This window comes from Geotrypetes seraphini, chromosome 11, assembly GCF_902459505.1.
Source record: "Geotrypetes seraphini chromosome 11, aGeoSer1.1, whole genome shotgun sequence".
NCBI classification, from domain to species: Eukaryota; Metazoa; Chordata; class Amphibia; order Gymnophiona; family Dermophiidae; genus Geotrypetes; species Geotrypetes seraphini.
The window spans coordinates 97,051,378-97,076,953 of record NC_047094.1 but is presented as its reverse complement, the minus strand read 5'-3'; the positions used below and the strand labels follow the sequence as shown (position 1 = coordinate 97,076,953).

Here is a 25,576-nt window from a genome sequence, read left to right as displayed (position 1 = left end):
TACGATTGGAACTCCCCGCAGCCATTTCCTATGAGTGATCTGCACAGGGCAGGAGCATAGGAAGATTGCTCCTGCCCTGAAAGCCCGCTAGACCACCAGGTAAGGTCCGGGATGGTTTGTTTGAGTGAGAGTTTGTATTTAAAGCATGGGAGGAAGGTGGGAGGGAGGTGGGGCCGGGTCAGAGCCGGCCGAGAAGTTATTCGCAGTTTTTCACACTTCACGGTCCGGCTCTGCACCTAACCCCTGTGGATACGGAGGGAGAAGTTTACTGTACTAAAGGTTTTAGGAGTTGAGGATAGGGCTAGTGGTATACGGGCATATGGAAAATAAAAGTAGAAGGGATGGAGAGATGACCCCATTTTAACCCCTTAAAAATTTAATCTATAATTTTTTTTCAGAAAGGAAAAAAAAATTCAGTTCCTGATCCTTAAGGAGAAAGAACCAATAGAAGCATCTTAGATACATTTATTTATGTATTTTTAAAATTTCTATACCGTTTAAAACTAAGGGGTTAAGCTGCGGTAGGGGTTTAACGCGCGTAATACTGCACATTAAACTGCCTGCTGCGCTAGCCGCTAACACCTGCATTGAGCAGGTGTTAGTTTTTTAGCTGGCCGCAGGGGTTAGCGCGTGATGAAATGTCTGATGCGCTAACCCCGCTAGCGCGGCTTGATAAAAAGACCCCTAAACGGTTTACATAATTCACATACATAAAATTGTAAAAAAAAACCCATAATTGGACAAACAAATAATCCTCAGAGAACATATCCACAAAGTAACACCAAGGCTTATACAAAGAGTCATGAATGATTCTACAATCAGCAACACTAAAAAATTATTGGCTAGAAAAAGGCATCTACAAATAATTGTGTCTGTACATTTAATTTTATTTTTGTGTTTCCATTGTTATTGGTGGTTTTTTGTCTGAACATAAGATTTGCCATACTGAGATAGATCAAAGATCCATCAAGTCCAGTATCCTGTTTCCAACAGTAGCCAATTCAGTTCACAAGTACCTGGCAAGACCACAAAAGAGTAAAAAGAAGTTATACCGCTTATCCTATAAATAAGCAGTGGAATTTCCCAAATCCACTTTAGTAACGGCTTATGGACTTTTAGGAAATTATCCAAACCTTTTAAAACCCTGCTAAGCTAACTGCTTTTATGACTTTTCCCAGTCCTACTTAGCAGCTTCATTGCATGACCTCTACTCCTACTTTCATTTTCCATATGCCCATACATCACTATCCTCATCTTCAACTCCAAAAACTTTATTTCTTTGACATTTAGAGAATACTGGTTAATTGGCTAATACTCTCTGTTCAGAATATGGCCATTTATCCCTACTCTCGTTTACTATGTTTTTAATCCACAATAGGAAATTGCCTCCTAAACCATGACTTTCTAATTTCCTCAGGAGTTTTTCATGAGATAATTTGTCAAATGTCTTTTGAACATAGTAACATAGTAGATAAAGACCCGAATGGCCCTTCCTGTCTGCCCAATCTGATTCAATTTAAATTTTAAAAAAAAAATTTTTTCTTAGCTATTTCTGGGCAAGAATCCAAAGCTCTATCTGGTACTGTGCTTGGGCTTCAACTGCTGGTCTCTGTCAAAGCTCCAGTTACATAATATTGACCCACTCACCTTTATCTACATGTTTATTCACCTCTTCAAGAAGTGTAGTAGGCAAGAATTCCCCTGACTAAATCCACATTAGCTTTGTCTCATTAATCCATGCTTATGAATATGCCCTGTAATTTTGTTCTTTATAATTGTCTCTACCATTTTGCCCAGCACCGACGTCAGGCTCACCAGTCTATAATTTCTCAGATCACCTCTGGAACCCTTTATAAATATTGGCATTATATTGATCACTCTCCAATCTTCTGGTACCATGCTAGATTTTAAGGATAAATTACAAATTACTTGAAAAATTTCAATACATTATATGGAAAAATTCAATACAGTTATTGAACAAAAAAATAAAATCAAAACCAGGAAATGGAGCTGTGACTCAAAAGTAAATTTTCCCACTGTCTCTTCTGTATCTCACTTGCTTGCTAAGGCCAGTACTGGGCAGACTTGCACGGTCTGTGTCTGTATATGGCCGTTTGGGGGAGGATGGGCTGGAGAGGGCTTCAATGGCTGGGAGGGTGTAGATGGGCTGGAGTGGGTTTTGACAGAGATTTTGGCAGTTGGAACCCAAGCACAGTACTGGGTAGAGCTTTGGATTCTTGCCCAGAAATAGCTAAGAAGAAAAAATTAAAAAAATTTAAATTGAATCAGGTTGGGCAGACTGGATGGACCATTTGGGTCTTTATCTGCCATCATCTACTATGTTACTATGTTAGGTTAAGTGAAATCATTATTTTCTTTGTTTTTTTTGTATGGCAAGTTTTCTAGTTAATGACCATTTAACTGCACATCCACATTCTGTCAGTTTCTAAGCAGTAAGTGGAGGAGTGGCCTAGTGGTTAGGACTGCAGTCTCAGCACCCTGAGGTTGCAGGTACAAGCCCAGCACTGCTTCTGTAACCCTGGTCAAGTCACCTAATGCTCCATTGCTCCGGGGTACATTAGTCAGATTGTGTGCCCACTGGAACAGATAGTGAGAAATACTTGAGTAAACTGCTTAGGTATAAGTAGGGTTACCGTATTTGGAGCCTCACAAACCTGGACGCATGGCTCTGTCTTGTTCCGCTTCTAGCTCCGCCCAGTCCTGCCCCATTCTGCCCCCCCTTAAAGCCTCGTCTTCTTCCCCAACGAGCTCTGGCTGCATCTGGAGAGCCTTGAGCATGTGCGGATGTGTGTGTGACGTCATCTGCGCATGCTCAGAGGCCCTCTAGATGCGGCTGGAGCTTGTCAGGGCTTTCTAAAACCTGAACGAACTGCCGGGTTTTGGAAAGTCTGAGAACCCAGACAGTCCTCTAAAAAGAGGACACATCCCGGTTTTCCTGGATGTCTGGTAAACCTAGGTATAAGCAGTGTGTAAATGCTAAAAATAAATAAGTATTGCATTTATATACTGCATACAATAGAGATAAATGCAGTTTTACAATAAGAATAACTAGGTATACCTAGGACTCATCCTTTTATTCTTTCAAAAACAGAATTCAATACTTGACGAATAAACAGTTCTGAAACAAACAGGTTTATAATGACTTTTCAAAGATTTTACAATTGTTTATCCTTTTAATTTGTTCCAGCAGAGCATTGCGTGTTTTGGCAGCCTGAGAGTGAAAAGATTACATCGGCACCATTTGATATCTCACCCCTTCTAGATTAGGAAATGGGAAATATTAATTGTCACAACTGCTCTTTGTAGTTGGGAAAATAACAAGATCTGACATATATAAAGGCGCCTGAATGTATAATATAAGAAACAACATTAAGCATAGTTTTAAAATCTCTTCTGGTAACCAAACTTATGTGCTGAGGACAACAAGCTGGACACTATATTCCGTAGAGTTTATATACATAATTTGTTGACACCCAACGTATAAGATATTTCAGTAGTCAAGTAAGTAATCTGAGATCAAAATTTGTGTTACCATTGTACTCTTTCAAACAGTACAAGGATTAGGGGACATGAAATGAGGTTACTAGCTACCATATATACTCTATATGTCAATCCGAAAATAAGTCAAGACCCCCATTTTTCCACCCAAAAAGGAGGAAAAATGGTTGACTCGAATATAATCAAAACTTAGGTTGGGGGGTCGGTATTGTGAATAAATGGAGGAGCCCGGAGCAGTTATGTGTACCATCCACACCATTCAAAGTTAAGTCGCTGTTAAATTTATTATTTTATTTTCTTCAAGTTTATGTGTGGTTATTTAGTCTTTGTTTGGTGGAGGAGACTGTGAACAACAATGATGGTCTCCTTAACAGCTGCTCCGTGAACTTGTTTCACCGGACCTCAGCTGCGGGTCTGAGTGTTCACTTAACCACATCAGCTTGTGTTGTAATCAGAGTTTGAAGTAAAACAAAGGTGATTAGTACAACAGTGACTCGAATATAAGACAGGGACTTAATATTCAAGTGCCCTGCCCTGCCAGGATCTGCACCCAGTGTCTCCTCCCTCAAGCCCTCCCCTGCAAGGCTCTGCACCCAGCCCCTTTCCCTCTCTGCCCTGCCAGGCTCTGAACCCAGCCCCCTTCCTGATAGGCACCCTGTCCTACCTTCCTGCCCTGTCCCCTCTTCTCCCTCTGGTGGTCTAGTGGTAGACTGGGACAGGAGGGATCCCTCCCTTCTCTCGTCCAAGCTGATTCTAACAATTTTTTAACCCCCCCCCCCCCCCATGTACCTTTTTTCGCATCCCTGGTGGTCCAGCGGTATATGGGCAGGGGTGAGCTTTCCGCACTCCTACCCCATGCTGAGCCCCTTCCTCAGATCTCAGGGCCCGAAGCAAGCAGCGAAACCCACACGCGGGACTCGTGAGAACTGGCAACAGCCATTCAGGGAGCGGCACAGGGCTGGACAGGAGTGTGAAAAGCTTGCTCCTGTGTGCTGGCTGCTTGCCACTGGCCACGAGATCTGAGGGTGGGGCTCAGCATGGGGCAGGAGTGCGGAAAGCTCGCTCCTACCCATACACTGCTGTACCACCAGGGATGCGAAAAAAGGTACACGTGGGTAAAAAAATTGTTAGAATCGGCCGGGATGGGAGACAGGAGGGATCCCTCCTGTTCTGGTCTACTAGGCCATACAGCAGGCTGGCAGAGGCCAGCAGCAAGTCCGGGAGGGGGGTCGGGTGGTCACTGGGTGATGACCCGAATATAGGATGAGACCTCCATTTTTGGGCCATTGTTTTTGCCCAAAAATCTTGTCCTATATTCGAGTATATATGGTACTACATTTGCATCAAATCAGCAGAGAAAATATGTATTCATTCACCTCCAAATTCTATAAAATCTGCCTATCCATATTCTATAAAAGAGTAGAATTGATAAAGCGTTTAATCAAATAACTAAATAAACAATAAACAATAAGATGAGATGCTGGAAAATCCAGTGATCCACAGAACACGCTGCAATCGTATTGTGAAGGTGAATGTGAAAAGAAAGGGTGAGGAGAGTTTGCTATATGGGACAAAAGGTACTAAGGAAGGACTAGGATTATTTCTGGAAGTGAGTTAGAAAATCCTTTTACTTGAGAGGCCACATTGCATGGCATCAGGACTTGTGTCTGGCAGCTTCTCTCTCCTACCACTCTCCTTCCCTCCCCCCTCTCCCTCCCCCCCTCCCCCCCCCATTCCTTTATGCAGAGGAAAATCCCAGATAGCCACATCCTCAGCACCTGTAGCATTTCTCCCCCTTTCATCCTTCACTCTTCTAATCTTATCCAATTAGCTCTTTGCAGGAGCTGCTGTCCTTTGTATATAGCAGGTTTTGGAAAGTGTGCTTTAAGAACAAAACACCATAAAGTGCCTGTACAGAATCTTCTGAAACTGGAGATGTGAGGTGATAATTCAGTTTGATCCTCCAGAAGAATCAATAGATTATTACAGGCCATTTTCTCTTTTTCCATTATGGGTCAACATGCAAGGAGATAGAAAAAGAAGCAACTTGAATCTGTTGCATATTTGTAAATGCCCTGCAGATGGAGCTCTCTTTCTAAAAGATGGGAGTAGAGAGGGTAAGTTCTTTACATTGGAGAGAAATGGATGCTTTGTTTTATTACTCTTACATGTCACAAGAACACAGCAAGCTAATTAGCTCCCAATCAACAAACATTCACTTTGAATCTGACTGTATGGATGGAACTCAGTAAATGGGACCCACAGATAGATGTCGGGATCAGTGGCATAGTGAGGGAGGTTGATGCCTGGCATTAACACGCTGTGCACCCCCGCCCCACCCTGCTGCTTGGGCCTTGAAATGTTCACCGGCGAGAGCAGCACCTTCCACCGGCTTCTCGGGCCTGCCTCTGCTCCCTTCTTACATCACGCCCTGGTCCCGTGGCCAGGAAGTGCCGTCAAAAGGGAGCTGATGCCAGCACAAGCATCAAGTGGAGGATGCTGCTCACACCAGCAAACATTTAAAAAGTTACATGGGGAGGAGGAGCGGCGCAGGTTCCCTCCTCCCCCCCCCGAAGATGGCACCTATGGCTGTCTGCCCTACCTTTACTACGCCACTGGTCGGGATGGTCTGTACTAAGCTAGTATTCAGTAAAGGGTGCTCTGCGTGGATTGCTCTTTACAGACAGAATACTAGCTTACTGTGCATTTCATGATTGACTTTGGGTGACAGCATTTATTAAGACCTGGTGTAAATGCTGACATCCAATTTATGGCAGTTCGGTGTATAGTATTCTATAAAATCACACCTAACCTCTGGGAATGTTCCTCGATCCATCCATATACCTCCCTTGGCCATGCCCCTTAGGCACCCATATGTAGGGTTACCAGATTTTCCAAATGGAAAATCAAGACCTCCTAGACTCACCCCCCAGGCCCACCCTGTTCCACCCATCCCTGTCCCATTATGCCCCAGTGCCACCCCTCAACCCCCCCGCTGCCTGTTCTCATTGGGAAGGAGGGCATCCATGTCTGGAGGGCTTCTGAGCATGCGCAGATGACATCACACATGCTCGGATGCCCTCCAGACACAGCCTGGAGGTCGGAGAAGAAAGATGAGGCTTTTTGGGGGGTGGGGCTGAGGGCGTAACAGTGCAGGGTTGGGGGCAGAATGGGGAGGGGGCCATCTGTCCAGGTTTCTACTTCTGAAAATCTGGTAACCCTATCCAATGTTCTTGTCCCAAGAATTTGGTGCGGGCAAATCCATACCTAAATCCAGATTAATGCCAATCAACACCAATAATATATTGCTTAGCTAATTAATTTAGATGCAGATCTGGTTTCTACACCCAAAATTGCATGCCTTTATAGTACCTGGGGGATTTGTATTATCCCAAAGCATATGGTTTAGGATAAAGTATACTGGTTTGCTCCTTTTCCTGCTTGGTATTTTAAACTTTTTTTTTGCTTAAAATATGGTTTTTCAAGATTGTCGATACAACATGTCTGCCATGTTAGTCCACATTGAATTGTTAAAAACAAATCAATTAACTAGCTATAGACCCTTACATTGGTCTATGTAACTTCATACATTAGCAATTTGCTTTGTAGAGTCTTGTTGCTTCCGTTAAGTCAATGCAGAATAAATTAGAGATAATGTTAACCAAATATACAAGTAAATTATACTTGTGTAATTTGTGTGGTGTTTGTTTTGAAAGCTGTAAACGGAAAGAGCTGATGGAGCCTGCAGTTGGGGGGGGGAGGGAGGAACATATCTGTGACACATCTGTATTCTCACTATAGGCTGTTTTATAAGGGTATCTTGGCACCAAGGCCCCGATTCTCTAAATCAATGGTTCCCAACCCTGTCCTAGAGGACCCCGCAGGCCAATCACGTTTTTAGGATAGCCCTAATGAATATGCATGGAGCCGATTTGCATGCCTGTCACTTCCATTATATGCAAATCACTCTCATGCATATTCATTAGGGCTAGCCTGCCAACCCGATTGGCTTGGGGGTCCATCAGGACAGGGTTGGGAACCACTGCTCTAAATGGCATCTAAAACATAGGCTCCAAGGAATGCGGCACGTAGCGCATATCAAACTAGGCACCATTTGTAGAATTGCGTCTAGTACCATCGAAAGTAAGATTGCCAGATTTTTCAGTCCGATGTCTTTTAATTTCTGTAGTTCAATAGTGCTTTGTAATGGCTTGATATGTTTCAGATGTATATATTTATACTAGCTGATGCCCCGGCGTTGCACGGGTATTTAATTATAGCAATAACACTGTAAATGGATTCAAATAAAGATACTTTATAGTGGTGAATGAAATTATTTGTTTACAGCTTTATAAAAAGTACAATATTCAAATTATAATGTGAAATATTTGACAAAATGAAGACAATACAACTAACACAAAACTTGATTATAAACAACATTTTTAGTTTCACCTCCAGGAGCAAGAACATATAAATTCTTGGGTGAAGAGACACCCAGAACATAGCACCCCAGGTAGTGAGGGATCTGCATACCAAGTTTCGTTCAAATCGGTCAAGCCGTTTTTGATTTACTGTGAGAATGGCAGCTTTTTACTTTTTTCCCATTGACATGAATGGGTGAAATCTGATGTTCTGTTTGTAGCTCCGCCCACGTGTACAGGTGGGCCGAGAGACCCCCAGAACATATCACCCCAGGTAGTTGGAAGTACTGTGAGAATGGCAGCTTTTTACATTTTTTCCATTGACATGAATGGGTGAAATATGATGTTCTGTTTGTAGCTCCGCCCACGTGTGGAGGTGGGCCGCGAGACCCCCAGAACATATCACCCCAGGTAGTGAGGGATCTGCATACCAAGTTTCGTTCAAATCGGTCAAGCCGTTTTTGAATTACTGTGAGAATGGCAGCTTTTTACTTTTTTTCCATTGACATGAATGGGAGAAATCTGATGTTCTGTTTGTAGCTCCGCCCAAGTGTGCAGGTGGGCAGAGAGACCCCCAGAACATATCACCCCAGGTAGTTTGAATTACTGTGAGAATGGCAGCTTTTTACATTTTTTCCATTGACATGAATGGGTGAAATCTGATTTTCTGTTTGTAGCTCCGCCCACGTGTGCAGGTGGGCCGCGAGAGCCCCAGAACATATCACCCCAGGTAGTGAGGGATCTGCATACCAAGGTTCGTTTAAATCGGTCAAGCCGTGTTTGAATTACTGTGAGAATGGCAGCTTTTTACATTTTTTCCATTGACATGAATGGGTGAAATCTGATGATCTGTTTGTAGCTCCGCCCATGTGTGCAGGTGGGCCGCGAGACCCCCAGAACATATCACCCCAGGTAGTGAGGGATCTGCATACCAAGTTTCGTTCAAATCGGTCAAGCCGTTTTTGCGTGATCGCGGCACATACACACACACACACACATACATACATACATACATACACACATACATACCTCCGATTTTATATATATATATATATAGATTGCACTGTTCATATTGGAAAATAATAAAATTTATTTAAAAAAAAGAGAAAATCTGGACCCCCTAGATCCGCCCCAGGCCCGCCCAGTTCCGCCCTGTAATGCCCAAGCCCCACCTCCAGTCCCACTGCCTGCACTTGTCAGAGAGGAAGTCCACTGCATGTGTGGACTTCCTCCCTGCCCGATGCGATTTGAGGAGGCTTTTCAAAACCTAGACAAAGTGCTGTGTTTTGAAAAGCCATCTGGATCCCCGGACATGTCCTCAAAAGGAGGACATGTCCGGGGAAATCTGGTTGTAACCCTAATCTAAAGTAGACAGGCACCAGAAGGCATCCTAACCACAGATATAGCCTATTTATGCCTGGGTTTTCTTGGCCTAAATACTGGCGCCTAAGTCCAAAACAGCTGCCTATATGCAAAAAATGCCCATGATAGGTCCCTAACTACCTTGGACTAGTCACCTGAAAGTGGTAGGTGCCTACCATTCAATTAATTTTAATTTAACTCAATTAGGGGAAGCCAATTGCTTGCTATCAGCACCGACTAAGCTTCCTAAATAATTAACCCCGCCTTTTATAAAGCCACGTTAGTGGCCACCACTTTGTTAACTACCCCGAAGCTCATGAGGATTTAAAGGGCTTTGGGGCTTTTGCCGCATGGCAGCTGCTGGTGCAGCTTTGGAAAAGTGGGGGTAAGTTTGCTCAGCTGTTAAGTTCCTCCTATCTTTGCCCTTTTCTTCCTCTGCCGCCTCCAGACACTGTCCCTTGTACCCTGCTGCGCCGTATGCTTGGAACAAGCTGCCCGAATCCCTACGGCAGGCTCCGTCTCTGGCAGTGTTCAAGGCCTCTTTGAGAGTGCTTTCAACTCCTAACTCCTCTCAACCCTATATGTCATATCTGTCTCTTACAAGCAGGGACTGCCTATTAAATGTCAAAATGTACTTCATGCTTGTTTTGTTTTCCCACCAGCGAAGGGTTGTAAGTTTAAAAGGTACCATGAACGTATGCTTTCGTATCAGGCAGCAATTTGGGATAAGGATTTTAAGCGGTTTCATCTTATTTAGAATTTAGGAGACACTTGAAAACGTATTTGTTTTCCATGTTTCTAGATAATTAATTTCATTTTGCCACTCCATTTGTTGTATTTCAATTTAGTCTTTTGTAAACTGCATAGGTTAAGCAGTCTAGAAATCGATTTTATGTTTATAAGTTAGGTGCTAAGATATTTAAAAACGTTATACACCGCCTACACAGCCTAAAAAAGGATCAAAGCAGTTTACAATTTATACATCCACACAATTTTGAAAAGAACTCCATTCACATAGAAAAGGAAAGAAAGAGAAAAAAGGAAAACTTTTTCTTAAAAAACACAAAATAAATCTTATTATGACAATCAATTTATCAATATAAAATTTAATTAATACAACTAAAAGTTTTATTAAAAATTGAGCAGCCAGGTTTGCTCATGGGTGGGTAAAGTGTACATGAATGATGGCATATGATGCAAAAGGTTTAAAAATGTATTAAGTTTATTTATTTCCATAACATTTATCAAAAGATTATTGCGTCTTCGGAAGGATTTTTTTACAGGTGCCAAACGCTGGCATTTCTGACAAAGAATCCCCACACTATAATAGTTATTCATCAATATATACTTTCAGTCCAATCTGACATCACGGGTTGTCAGCCAATCCCCTAATAGAGGCTGTATTTAAGTTTGAACAAAGAAAATCTTTTTTGACATCGAAATAAAAGTTTCAGAAATCATATTTTGTTTACCTTAATTTCTAAATATGCATAAACCCATTATTGCATATCCAATACTCTTTTTGTCATTCTCAAAAACTTAAATCAAACTGTTTATCTATTTCAAGAGAGCCTGCATTTGTTTTAGCATCTGCTGAAAAGTTCATGTCCCTGTCAGCACAGAAAAAGGAGGAGGGGCTATTCCCCCCTGCACTGAGTCTCTCAAAGACTGGTACAGTGTTTCTGATTCTAACTATTTCCAGATGTTGTTCTCAGATTTCTCCTTAAAGTTTCTTCATCTTATATATATATATATATATATATATATATATATATATATATATATATATATATATATATATATATATATATATATATATATATATAAAACATTTAAATATGAGTACAAAGCATTTTCTCACATATCATTACCACATATCACACACATTCGTTCGGGGCCTCTTTCACACACAACACGGTATATTGCATTCATACGAGACATATAACTATCTGTATTCAACAATGTGAAAGCCTATATCTTCCACAAGCCAGGCTGAGAGATCTGGTATTAATTAGAACCACGAGGCTCAAGGCGGGAAACTGAACAAAGACACAGAAGAGACAAAGACCGAACACAAGATGGAGTAAAGCCAAGAAGAAGATACTTACAGAAAGACAGAAAACCAAAATGGAGTCATTAATATCTCTATGTATGTATTATGTATATCTATACCTGATTTCCTCTATGATTCTGCCCCACCTAACATCTCACACAAATAGTGAATTCCCCTTTTCCTATGCTTTATATCGGTTTCCTGGTCTTTTGTTTATTATCCTGACTTTTTCAAAGTTTTAAATGTGTTTGCATGTATATAAGACCCTCTGATCAGGACTAGGAAGGTCTCTGTCATGCCCTGCTAACGCTTCTGCGCCGTGTGCGCCAAACCAGGCCTCTTCAAAATAGATAACAGCATTATATAAACTGCAGTCCCAAACTCATTTCTTCAAATTAAAAAAGCCAATTGAAAGAAGTGTGCTTTTAAATGTCTTTTAAAATTTAGATACGATTCTTCCTTTCTCAATTCTATAGGCAGGCTGTTCCACAACTTTGGAACTAAGTAAAAAAATGCAGTCTCTAGTTGAGGCAAGATGAACCTTTGAAATATGGGGAACAGCTGCCCTATTATCATTTAAAGATCGTAATAAACGTCTTGGTGCATAGAATAACACCAAGTTAGAAAGATATAATGGTTGTAACTCAAACAATGCTCTATGTGCCAACATCAAGATCTTAAATTTGATCCTAAATTCTATTGGCAACCAATGGAATTACAGATACAAAGGTGTCACATGATTCCGAATATGCATGGCCTAACAGCCGAATTGCAGCATTTTGTACTGTTTGTAGGCTAGGCATGCTGATCTAGGCACCTAACTTTTGATATCTTTTATAGAATCTGTTCCCAACTTCCTAACTCAAGTTGCCATTGATGTACCTACATTTTGGAATGCCTACTTATGCCAAGACTTTGACTGGCACAAGCTGGTGGGCTTAAGTGTGCAAAATTATAGTTTTCCATAAATTATGGGGCTCATAATCGAAAGAGAAAAACGTCCAAAAACCGGCCTAAGTCGGCACTTGAACGAACATTTCTCAAAAACGTCCAAGTGCCGATAATAAAAACGGGTTTTTCTAAACGACCTAGGCCTTCATAGTACCGCTGAACGACCAAAGCTAAACAGGGCGTTTTGGGAGGCGTGTTGAGGGTGGGAGTTGGGCGGGACGTGGGCCGGCTTAAACTTAGTTGTACAGCATGTATAACCGAAAGTTTTACAACAGAGCTTAGACGGAATTTGGACGTTGTGACTTAGACTATGGTCTAAGTCACAAAAACCCACCTAAAGTTACCAGATAAGCACTACAAACACATAAACAGACCCCCACACACTACTCCAGTGATCACCAACCCCCCCACCCCCATAAAAATTTTAATCATAACTTTAAAATTCAGCCTCCAGACCATCATCACCTGGCCGCCTGGCATAGGAAAGCCTAGTCTGGGTCCAGCCCATAGGCAGCTTAAGTCATCTTGGGGGTGGGTTAGGGACTTATGGAGAGGAGGACCCATGCTCATAAGCCCATCACTACATTGATACTTAAACATGTACACTCCCCTATACACCTCCAAAACCCTTTTGTACTGGCATATAAGTGGCTCCTGCAGCTATTAGGGCTATTGGGGTGGTAGATAACTGGGTCTAGGGGATTCTGGAGGTGGTTTGGGGGGCTCACCGTAACCTATAAGGGAGCTGTAGGGAGGAGAAGCCATGGCACCCTTTTGGTGAAGTTCACAGCAGTGCCCTGTAAGGTACCTCACTATTTAGGTGGCATGTCTGGGTGTGCAGTCCATCATTTTGAAGACCCCTCCCACATCCAACAGGGCTTGTTCTAGGCGTTTTGGACTTGGATGGAAAGTTGGACGAAAATGTGGTATAAAGATAGATGATTTAGTGGCTTGGACGATCAGATCGGCAGGACGTATAATTAGACAATTTTCGAAATGAAAAAAAAGTTGGACGTATCTTTCGAAAATGTGTCTTAAGTTGTTTTTTTACTTTGGACGACTTGCGAGATGGAGACGTCCTTTCGATTATGTCTCTCCACCTATATAAGGGTGACATGCCCATGTTTCTCCCACATGAATGCGCCTTGCACTTATACCCCATAACATTACACCCTACCTTATAGAGGAAAATATGGTGTAGTGCATTTGGGTATTTAAGTGGCACAGGATGTGCATAGCTACATGTGCCTAGCTAAAATCTTTCCTCTTCAGTGATGCTTTTGGACTTTTAACGGTCCTTCTAAGGCAGTGTATCACAAACCGTGTGCCACGGCACACCATAGTAACATAGTAGATGACGGCAGATAAAGACCTGAATGGTCCATCCAATCTGCCCAACCTGATTCAATTTAAATTTTTTTAATTTTTTCTTCTTAGCTATTTCTGGGCAAGAATCCAAAGCTTTAACCGGTACTGTGCTTGGGTTCCAACTGCCGAAATCTCTGTTCAGACTTACTCCAGCCCATCTACACCCTCCCAGCCATTGAAGCCCTCCCCAGCCCATCCTCCACCAAACGGCCATATACAGACACAGACCGTGCAAGTCTGCCCAGTACTGGCCTTAGTTCAATATTTAATATTATTTTCTGATTCTAGATCCTCTGTGTTCATCCCACGCTTCTTTGAACTCAGTCACCGTTTTCCTTTCCACCACCTCTCTTGGGAGCGCATTCCAGGCATCCACCACCCTCTGTGTAAAGTAGAATTTCCTAATATTGCTCTTGAATCTACCACCCCTCAACCTCAAATTATGTCCTCTGCTTTTACCATTTTCCATTCTCCGGAAAAGATTTTGCTCTACGTTAATACCCTTCAAGTATTTGAACATCTGAATCATATCTCCCCCTGTCTCTCCTTTCCTCTAGGGTATACATATTCAGGGCTTCCAGTCTCTCCTCATACGTCTTCTGGCGCAAGCCTCCTATCATTTTCATTGCCCTCCTCTGGACCGCCTCAAGTCTTCTTACGTCCTTCGCCAGATACGGTCTCCAAAACTGAACACAATACTCCAAGTGGGGCCTTACCAATGACCTGTACAGGGGCATCAATACCTTCTTCCTTCTACTGACTACGACTCTCTTTATACAGCCCAGCATCCTTCTGGCAGCAGCCACTGCCTTGTCACCCTGTTTTAGATCTTCGGACACTATCACCCCAAGGTCCCTCTCCCCGTCCATGCATATCAGGTTCTCTCCTCCCAGCATATACGGTTCCTTCCTATTATTAATCCACAAATGCATTACTCTGCATTTCTTTGCATTGAATTTTAGTTGCCAGTGTGCCTCCTGAGATTTCTGGTGTACCGCGACACACTGGTGAGGAGGAGAGTCGTCCACGCTAGCTGCCTGCCTACAGGACATGCCTCTCGCGGCGAGGGGCATGTCCTGTAGGAAGTCAGCCAGCGTGGATGATTCTCCTGGCCAGCGTCTCTCCTCCCTGCACTTCTCGGATCCCTGTAATGGCGGGGTTGCGGCATGACGGGCCTCCGCGCATACGCGGACGTTGACGCAATGACATGCAAGACATCATCGTGTTGACTTCTGTGTGCCTTCCGGCCGTGGTACTGCATTTAGTGTGCCGCCGGCCAGAAAAGTTTGCGGGACACTGTTCTAAGGACTACATCAACCAATTAAACTAAACCTGTGCCTTCCCCCATTGGTTTTTCCTTTTGTCCCAGCTCATCTCAAGTAATAAGTTTGATGGTTTTTATTTATTTATTACTCTATGTATTGTCCGATTTTATTAATAATGTTTAAGTCCTTTGTAATCCCTTTTATTATTACTGTACACCAGCTTGAAGTTTGATTAGGCAGTACAGTATTCCCCTGAAATTCACGGGGGTTCCATTCCAGAAGCACCCGCGAATTTGGAAAAACTGCAAATGTGGTTTAGGAGCAGATTGGAGGCAGGAGAGGGCTGCAGGGGCAGTGGCAGGTGCTGAAAATCGGGGATGGGATCATTCTTAGTATTTTCTGATCGCCTCTTCTGGGAACTAAAGTCAGGCTACACCAATCAGGAGCTGCTTTGAAGCGCTTCAGGTCAGAAAACACCGTGAAAGACTGAGTCCGCGATTCGCAAACCACAAATTTGCGGGGCTTTACTGTATATCAAATTTTTAATAAACGTGGAAACTTGGACTTTATAAATCAAGAATCTCCACACGTAGTCCTCCAGGACCACACACTGGTGGTCAAGATTTCTACAATGAATTTGCTTGAGAATTATTTGCATAAAATGGTAGTACCTCATGTAAATAGATCTGGTGCATTTTTATTGCAAAGCTGACTGGGTTGTTGCCCTCCAGGAAAGGTTGAGAACCCATGCAGACTCTTAACAAAGGGAAAGAGCTGATATCTATGTAAGCACTTCCTCTGTCTCACCGGGAGCCATCTGCCATCTCTTTGTATCCTGTGAAGGCTGTGAAGGAAGAAAGAGGGCAATAGCGAATGAACTTGGGAGCACATAAAAGCACCTAATAATATTTAAGGTTCAAGTTTCCAAGTTTATTTATACTTGATATAATGCCTACTAGTGCTGCCCGATTTGACGATTCGATTTGAAACGTGCATCCTGCGTAGTGAGTTTCTAGGAACTACTTTTGAGGGGGTAGCCTACATGGGGTGGCAGTTATCATTTTAAATGAAGAAATGGGGTGCATGTACTCTGCATGGAGTGGGACCTTTTAGCTCCAAACGAAGGCAGGGAATTGCATGGGGTGGGGCTTACAACTTTCCCCCTCTTTTACTAAGGTGAGCTAACCGATTAGCAGGTGCTAAATGCTAACATGTCCATAGACTAACATGCACGCCTTAGTGTTTAACGTATGCTAATTTGATTAGCGCACCTTAGTAGAAGATGGACTAAGTGTTTGGCGATGACACTTTTTTTTCCCCAAGAGGCCACAGGACCACCCCCCAATATTAAACGAGTTCATAGAAACATAGAAACATAGAAAGATGACGGCAGAAAAGGGCTATAGCCCATCAAGTCTGCCCACACTATTTACCCACCCTCTTAAGTCTACTGACCCCCTGAAGTATAATTATAATTATACTGTCCCTCTACTGACCCGCTCATTCAAGTCCTAGTGACCCTATCCCTTGGCATGACCTCGTAGGGATCCCACATAGGTATCCTTCATTGTGTTCAGGGAGGGGGAGTTTCGGCCGTTTTCAGCACCCCCAAGCATTTTGAAATGCTGACTCCTATGCCAAGGGGTCCACTGTGTCTTCTTCTTTCCCCACGCTCCTTGCATTTCAGTTGCTTTAATATCATTTTTGATATCAAGATTTAACATTCTTCCTTTTCTATTTATCTCCCTTCAACTTTAACATAAAGTGCGTACACAAATAATAATAATAATAATAATAATAATCTATATATATAAAATCGGAGGTATGTATGTATGTGTGTGTGTATGTGCCGCGATCACGCAAAAACGGCTTGACCGATTTGAACGAAACTTGGTATGCAGATCCCTCACTACCTGGGGTGATATGTTCTGGGGGTCTCGCGGCCCACCTGCACACGTGGGTGGAGCTACAAACAGAACATCAGATTTCACCCATTCATGTCAATGGAAAAAAAGTAAAAAGCTGCCATTCTCACAGTAATTCAAAAACGGCTTGACCGATTTGAACGAAACTTGGTATGCAGATCCCTCACTACCTGGGGTGATATGTTCTGGGGGTCTCGCGGCCCACCTGCACACGTAGGCGGAGCTACAAACAGAACATCAGATTTCACCCATTCATGTCAATGGAAAAAATGTAAACAGCTGCCATTCTCACAGCAATTCAAAAACGGCTTGACCGATTTGAACGAACCTTGGTATGCAGATCCCTCACTACCTGGGGTGATATGTTCTGGGGGTCTCGCGGCCCACCTGCACACATGGGCGGAGCTACAAACAGAACATCAGATTTCACCCATTCATGTCAATGGAAAAAAAGTAAAAAGCTGCCATTCTCTCAGTAATTCAAAAACGGCTTGACCGCTTTGAACGAAACTTGGTATGCAGATCCCTCACTACCTGGGGTGATATGTTCTGGGGGTCTTGCGGCCCACCTGCACACGTGGGCGGAGCTACAAACTGAAAATCAGATTTCACCCATTCATGTCAATGCAAAAAATGTAAACAGCTGCCATTCTCACAGTACATCAAAAACGGCTTGACCGATTTGAACGAAACTTGGTATGCAGATCCCTCACTACCTGGGGTGATATGTTCTGGGGGTCTCTTCACCCAAGAATTTATATGTTCTTGCTCCTGGAGGTGAAACTAAAAATGTTGTTTCTAATCAAGTTTTGTGTTAGTTGTATTGTATTCATTTTGTCAAATATTTCACATTATAATTTGAATATTGTACTTTTTATAAAGCTGTAAAAAAATAATTTAATTCACCACTATAAAGTATCTTTATTTGAATCCATTTACAGTGTTATTGCTATAATTAAATACCCGTGCAACGCCGGGGCATCAGCTAGTAATAATAATAACAGCTTATATACCGCAATATCGTGAAGTTCTTTGCGGTTTACAAAAGATTAAGCAAAGGTACAAATTGACTGACTTCAAGAGGGGAAGAAGAAAGAGAAGTAATAAGACAGGAAATTCATTGTTGAGGAGAAAAGTGATCAAAAGGACAGTAGGTCACGTTTTCTATTTATGTGAATAGTTCAAGTTTCAAGTTTTATTAAAATTTTGATGTATCGCAATATCATTAACTCAAAGCGATTTACAATTAAAACAGGGTCTTAATTAGTAAGTAAAACCAACACAGACAGACATGACGTACCAATACATAAGGGAAGTAGGGAGAACTACAATAAGTATAGTAAAGTATACATTCAAGGAAAATAAAAACGGAGGGTAAGAAACTTTAAAAGTATAATAGGTTAAATTGTGCTCGATGTGCTGGGATACAGTGGCATAGTACAAGGGGGGACAGACAACCCTGGGCACCAGCTTGGTGGAGGCACCGGCCCCCCGCCTCCGCTCTCCGCCTCTTCCTATGCCTCCCCTCACCACGCGCGTGCCCCCTTCCCTGTACCTCTGCTTGTTCACAGCCCTGAGCAACAACTTCAACGTGCTCCTCGTGGCCGCATTGTCTCTCCTGCTGATGTCACTTCCGGGTGCCGCGCATAGGAGGCGACATCAGGGGGAGAGCCGAGGGGGGTCGCGAGGAGCGCATTGAAGCCCTTGTTGCTCACGGCGGTGAACAATTAGAGGTGCGGGCAGAGATGAGGGTTGGGGGATGGGCGCCTCTCTCCCTCACTACGCCACTGGTACAGACTCTTCAGTGATCTGAAATGCAGGTTTATTATAGCCTCAGGGGTTCCATCTCTTTATAATCTATTTTAGTGGAACGTTTTTGTAGAATATACTTTTAGAAAATGCTCAGGCTAGGGCATGAACACCTGATAATGTTGTTTAATGCTATTGATTTTGGCAGCCGTTGCAAAATGAATTGTGGGAGATGATGTGCATGGAGCAATGGCTTGTAATTTTTAATAATCATCTCTTACCCCCGGAAAACTGCAGACCTGATTGTTCTAGATGATTTAATGGAATCTGCCTGTTTCAATAATGAAACGGAGAAGGCTTTCAATGAACATGAACTGTACATCATAAGAAATTTGAGCACTGTGTCCCCAGAGCCCGGCGCGTTTCATCATGACAGTGAGAGCGAAACCAGCAGTTTGAGTACAATATATAGTTCTTCAAGAAATCCTCAGGATACGCTATCAATTATAACTTTGACCAGGCAAATGAGTCCCAGACATGTCATTATTCTTTCCAAAATCTTTCAGTTGTCACTATTAAATTGAAGTCCTATTTGTCTGTTGAGTTGAAGAATAAATATCACCGTGCTGATCAGCATTCCTTTCCCAATGAGTCTTGGATTAAAGAATGAACAGAATGCGGCTCGCTTTGGGTGATTGGTTTTGAGGCATTGTATGCCATGGCAACTCACTATTCAGTCTTCGTGTTTAGCTCTTTGGAAACAGAAGCCTCTCGGCAGGCTGCCTAACAACAGGTTGAAGAAAATGCTAGTTTCTCTGGTGGTTGCCAAGAAAAGGATGGAAGGGTTGAGTCCCTCTTGCTTGAATTCGAAATCCATCCAAGGCTGGAAGGAGTAATTCAGTCAGTCAGAAGTGTTATCAGCCCCAGCCTTGTTAGTGCCAACCTAACTCCAAGATGAACACAATGCACCCCTATTAGTTCTGCTATTGTGGTTTTCAGCACAATTTTTTTCCGTAATGTTGCAAGCACAGAAACGACTGAACAATTGCATAAATGGATCAACAGAGCCATGGGATGTCTGAAGTAAACTCTTGTGAACCCCAAAACAGGTGGAAACACTAGGTAATTGAGGTGGCTGCCAAAAGTGCTACAATTTGATGGTGAGGGTAGTGGTGGTGGGGGGTGAATAGCCACTCGTAATTTCGATAGTGCAGTCTCATTCTACACTGTAGCCTCTCCTCCCCTGTGGCTTTGATGCCACCATTTTCTTTCTTACCTATAACTGGCATCCCTTCTTCTGACATACAGAAGTGGCACTGAAGATAGCATCTGCTTTCTTCTGACACAGGGCCAGTCTCACGGTATGAGCAGCAAGACCTGCGCGGCTGATTTTGAAAACAGGATTTAATCGATGAAGCAAGGTTCACTCTCTAATTTGATTGTCTAAACAAAATGCCAGTCACTTAATGAAGCCTTTAATGTATGCGCCTGTTAAATAGTCTTCACAATAGACAGAGTCAAATGAAACTTCATTAATGCAATTTTGGTAGGCGATCTATTAAAGTTTAATTGAACCCTGACATTTTCTTCTTTAGCAGAAGTAATGTGGTTGCCACGTGAGTCCGCTTGAATGCAAAAAGGTTAGCCAAGAAAAATAATAATGTAAGTTGAGGGTGATACCTTTTTTTTTGTTAATTATTAATCTAGCAAGGCATCTGTTGACTACTTTTAGGAATTTGACATTCCCTTTATCAGGTCTGGAAACAGAATGAGCAAAAAAATGGCATTTGTAGAAAAAAGAAATGAATCATAAAATATATAAAAGAGGACCCATGGTCTTTCTGTAAAGATTTTCATCAATTTGATGAGAAATGCAATAGTGAAATGAATGATTATTCTCATTCCACTCTGTTAAAGACCAAGGAAATATATACACTCTGGGCCCAATTCTATATATCACACTTAAAAAATCAGGGTTGACTAGTGCCGTGCTAAACAGATTTTATAAAAGTTATGCACAACTTGTAGAATCACACTTAGACATTTGTTAATGATATTGTTATAATGTGCTCCTTGTTGGAGCACTCACATTGTTGGCTTTGTATTTTTTTCTCTACTTATAAAATCAATAAAACATTTTGATCTAAGAAAAAGGACGTCTAAGCCCAATTTGGACATTTCCCGTTAAACGTCCGAAGTGGAAGCACAGAAACATCCATTTTCAATGCTGAACCACTAGACTTTCAAAAATATTTTTTCCCAAAACTCACCTCCTCAGACATCTAGGCCGAAAGGACACCCAACTCTTAGGACCCTTAACTTTATACCCCATGTTTGACCACAGACACGTCCAAGTTGAAAACATCAAAATCTAATGATTTTGATATGGGAATGGCCATCCTTGTAATGGAATGGCCACACAGACATGTCAACAGAGCAGTGAGACACCTTACTGCTATAAATTTCACATAAAGAGTGCCAGAAGTACGTCACACATATACTCCTTATAATTTATGGTGAGTCTTCCACAACTCCCCCAATCCCTACTAGACCCACCTGTCTAGCCCTCATGGCTGCAGGTGGCACCTATATGACAATGAAACGTGGTCTGTGTTGAGATCCGGGACACCCTGATGATTTTTGAGATAAGTTTCCATTCAGCACAAGTCAGATAATAAGCATTGAAATCACAAGCACTCTAACAGTGGTTCCCAACCCTGTCCTGGAGGACCACCAGCCAGTCTAGTTTGGGGAATAACCCTAATGAATATGCATGAGAGAGATTTGCATATAATGGAGGTGACAGGCATGCAAATCTGCCCCATGCATATTCATTAGAGCTATCCCGAAAACCTGACTAGCTGGTGGTCCTCCAGGACAGGGTTGGGAACCACTGCTCTAAATGATATTGAAATTTATTTTCAATCAGGATCACATATGCAGTGATTAGGTGGTGGGTTCTCCTATAGGGCTTGTCCCTGGGAGGATTACATGTCTCTGCGCATTTGTGAGATTGAAAATTGGTTTTTGAGTAACTGATATTTTTATTAAAATATTTTGGGCCCATGCTATCATTACATTGCTTATCCTTTCATGTGTTTCATTTAAATTTGATTTCCCGAATCAAGGTTTTTGACTTCGTAGACAAAGGAATCAGAATCCAGATTGCCACACCACAGAACCCAGGATATCAGATTAATCAGAGACATAACACAAAAATGGAGACTGCCCCCATTTCCAATTGTCTAAACAAAATGCCAATCACTTAATGAAGTTTTTAATAATAGAAAGCCTGATTAACATAACGTAACATATGCACTTGTTAAAAAGACAGAATGCCTGGATATTCAGTCAAAGAAATATCATTACAGCAACATTGGTAGGTAATTTATTTCATTTTAATTGGCATCCTGGGATTTTAAAGAAAAAACAAGTCTAAATATTTCTCCCTACTCTGTGCTGTGAAAAGGCAGAGGATTCCTGTATAACATGAACCAACAGTGACCTATTTTTCATGAATCAAGAGTGACGACCTAGAAGTGAGTTTTCCTCTATCCTGCCTCCCATGAGTTAGGACTTTGCAGAACTGATTATTCCTGTTGCTCGTGTGCCATGAGTCAGCAGTGACTATTTGAAAATGAGTTTTCCTGTACACCTGCCAAACGTCAGTGGTGGCTTTGTATTCCTGTGGCCTGTTTGTCATGAAACAGTATTAATTTGTAGAAAGGATCTTGTAATCTTTTTTGACTATTACCTTACCATGCCAAATTGCAACTCTACCAATGCCATCCAAAGGTTTTGTTGATATACTTGGCAACTCAGATGAAGCTCTTTATCCTTCTCTTTATCGTTTCCATCTCTCAGAAACATAAAATCTGTCCTTGGGCAATAGATCTTATTGCCCACTCTGCCTTAAAAGTGGCACAGCTCTGCAGTTTATACTGTGTAATTATGTAGGGGGGGTACTTTAAACAGTCATTTACAGGAGGCTGTGGCTACACGCAGGTGTAAATAACCTTGTAATATACCAACTGTCACAAAAGTACATTTACATTTCTTTATATTTGTTTATACCGCAAATTCTGAACTGTAAGCGATCTAGAGTCTAAGAAAGAGATTTGACAGAGTAGGAAAATAATGCCAATTTGTAGATAGAAAAGTAGCGTTGGTAAAGAACGCCACTACGAAGGGCCGCTGAAAAGTTCTCAGCCTAACCAACAAAGTTGGGGCAGTCTCCATCGAGGGCTGTGTACACTGAGTCCGTTGATTCTCCACTTTTTTTCATTCCATCGGAAAAATACAGAACGAAAAGTGGAACATCGCTGGACTAAGGCCTCCTTTTATTAAACTGCGTTCCTATGAGCGTCGGGAGCAGCACGGGCCATTCGGCGTGGCTCCCCGCGCTAAAAACTGCTAGCGCAGTTTAATCAAAGGGGGACTGAGAACTTTTCAACGGCCCCTCGTCTACAGGTAGGAAAGTAGCCTGTCACTCATTCAGCATGTAAAAGTGGAGAAGAAGAGACTTGGAGGGCAGTCTAAAAGGGGATTCTATCCACTAGGAAATGGATGCCAGGTAAAGCAGTATATCATTTGAAATGATGATATGTACTTTGCTGGTAGGCATGAACAGGGGTGGAGTTTGACCACAGTACACAATACCACATAGACAATAATTCACATAGTACTTTGCAAATATTGTTACGGACATGTATGCCAGCTTAAGCACTGGTGTAAATGACCACACCTGCCACTTATGCTAATATTTTGTAAAGGTAAGAAGGTGCCTACTTGTTTTTATATGTAGAAAAAAGTTTAATATAGGCACATTAAGAGGCATTTTAAGGAGGCACCCCCTTATAAAATTACCCTCCAAATGCCAGGCCTCACTGGGCACATCCCAATTTTACAAAGACAGGCAGACACTGCATTAAGTTCTTCAATCTGTAGCTCTGTTCCACAAAGAAAATTCATTTTCTTCCTTAATGAGGACAATCTGGAAGGAAGAGATTAGCTGCTTTAACATGCTGGCACCTTCCAGACAACAAAACCATATATGTGGAAAATTGGAAAATGTTCAGTGCATGACATGAGCTCAAGCTAAGGGAAGAGAGGCCTCCTTTACTTATAAACGGTGAAAAGTACAGTTGGGCATAATAATTCATGAAAATGAAAACTTCTTATATCTTGGCTTGAATTCTAGCTTAGATGAAAAGTTTGAGGTTTTGATTTTTGATTAAGATTTCTGGCTTGACTGTAATGTTTTTTTATTTGACTTTTTTTTTAAATATATATATGCAGTTAACTTCACTAAACTGAAATCAGACTGCTTATAGCAGAAGAATCCGGTACCCCATAGGCCATGAAGTTAATAACGAGGCGCTGTGGTGCTGATCAATATCGTGGCAGCATCAGTGGCACAGGTTTGGGATAAATTCAACACATGTTGTAGAGTAACAGAGATTTTTTAATAACAGCAATAGTAAAAGTTCACATGTCTGTTCCAAAAACTATAGAAATGCATCTGAACAGAAATAGAGACCTGGTTTAAGGACAAAAGAGAAGCCATAGAGTACAAATAAAAGAGCAATAAGTTGGCATTTAACGAGATCGGGCAGATCTCTTGCTGTGGCTACTAGTCTACTGGTCACTTAGCTGTCGGTTCATAGGTCAGGGATAGTGGAACACCTTTTTGGTCAGAGGGAGGGCCAAACAAACCACCCTTCATTCCTGATCTCCATGTTCTAGTTGCTGATGTTGAATTAAGCAAAAGGTTGGTTAGGCCAAGGCTGCAGTGGTCCATCCAATTCCACCGCTTGTATCTTAGATTATTAGTAAGAAATAACAGCAATCGGCAGCGAAACTGAGTTTGATTGTGGCGCACTGCAATCTTTTGGTCAAGTAATGTTGCTGGTGACGCTGTAACACTGCCTGATTTCACTAATCTTTTGATGCAGCCCTTGCGTGGGCAAAACATGGCCTGTGTTGGGTCTTTGTAGGTATACTATGTCTCCGGAACAATAAACTAATGTTTGGTTACTGTGCTTCGGCTGATCTTCTGCTTTTTGTTTTAAAAAAAAAAAAAAATCTTTATTGATTTTCATATATCAGCAGTGCAATACAGAAGTATATAAACATTTAATAAATCAAGAAAAGCACATTCATCTTACAGACATAAGAAGTTGTCTCCACTGGGTCAGACCAGAGGTCCATCGTGCCCAGCGGTCCGCTCCCGCGGCGGCCCATCAGGTCTATGACCTGTGAAGTGGTTCCTGACCATTTCTATAACCTACCTCTGCTTCTATCTGTACCCCTCAATCCCCTTATCCTTTAGGAACCTATCTAAACCTTCCTTGAACCCCTGTACTGTGCTCTGGCCTATCACAACCTCTGGAAGCGCGTTTCATGTGTCCACCACCCTCTGGGTAAAAAAGAACTTCCTAGTGTTTGTTCTAAACCTGTCCCCTTTCAATTTCTCCGAGTGACCCCTAGTACTTGTGGTTCCCCACAGTCTGAAGAATCTGTCCCTGTCTACCTTCTCTATGCCCTTCAGGATTTTGAAGGTTTCTATCATGTCTTCTCTAAGTCTCCTCTTCTCTAGGGAGAACAGCCCCAGCATTTTCAACCTGTCAGCGTATGAAAAGTTTTCCATACCTTGTATCAGTTTAGTCGCTCTTCTCTGGACCCCCTCAAGTACTGCCATGTCCTTCTTGAGGTACGGCGACCAGTACTGGACACAGTACTCCAGGTGCGGGCGCACCATTGCACGATACAGCGGTATGATGACTTCCTTTGTCCTGGTTGTGATACCCTTTTTAATGATACCCAACATTCTGTTCGCTTTCTTTGATGCTATCGCACACTGTGCCAATGCTTTCATTGTTGTGTCCACCATCACCCCCAGGTCTCTTTCAAGGTTGCTCACCCCTGCAATGATCCCCTCATTTTGTAGCTGAACATTGGGTT

At 42.2% G+C, this 25,576-nt stretch overlaps 1 long non-coding RNA gene across 1 annotated transcript in view; it reads left to right on the top strand.

Annotated features, from left to right (window-relative positions):
• The window catches only part of LOC117369219, a 40,377-nt gene that overhangs the window by 3,582 nt on the left and 11,219 nt on the right, over positions 1-25,576 (top strand). Inside the window, exon 2 of the long non-coding RNA XR_004541098.1 lies at positions 5,547-5,636. This is a non-coding gene — a long non-coding RNA (uncharacterized LOC117369219). The remainder of the gene's footprint in view (positions 1-5,546; positions 5,637-25,576) is intronic.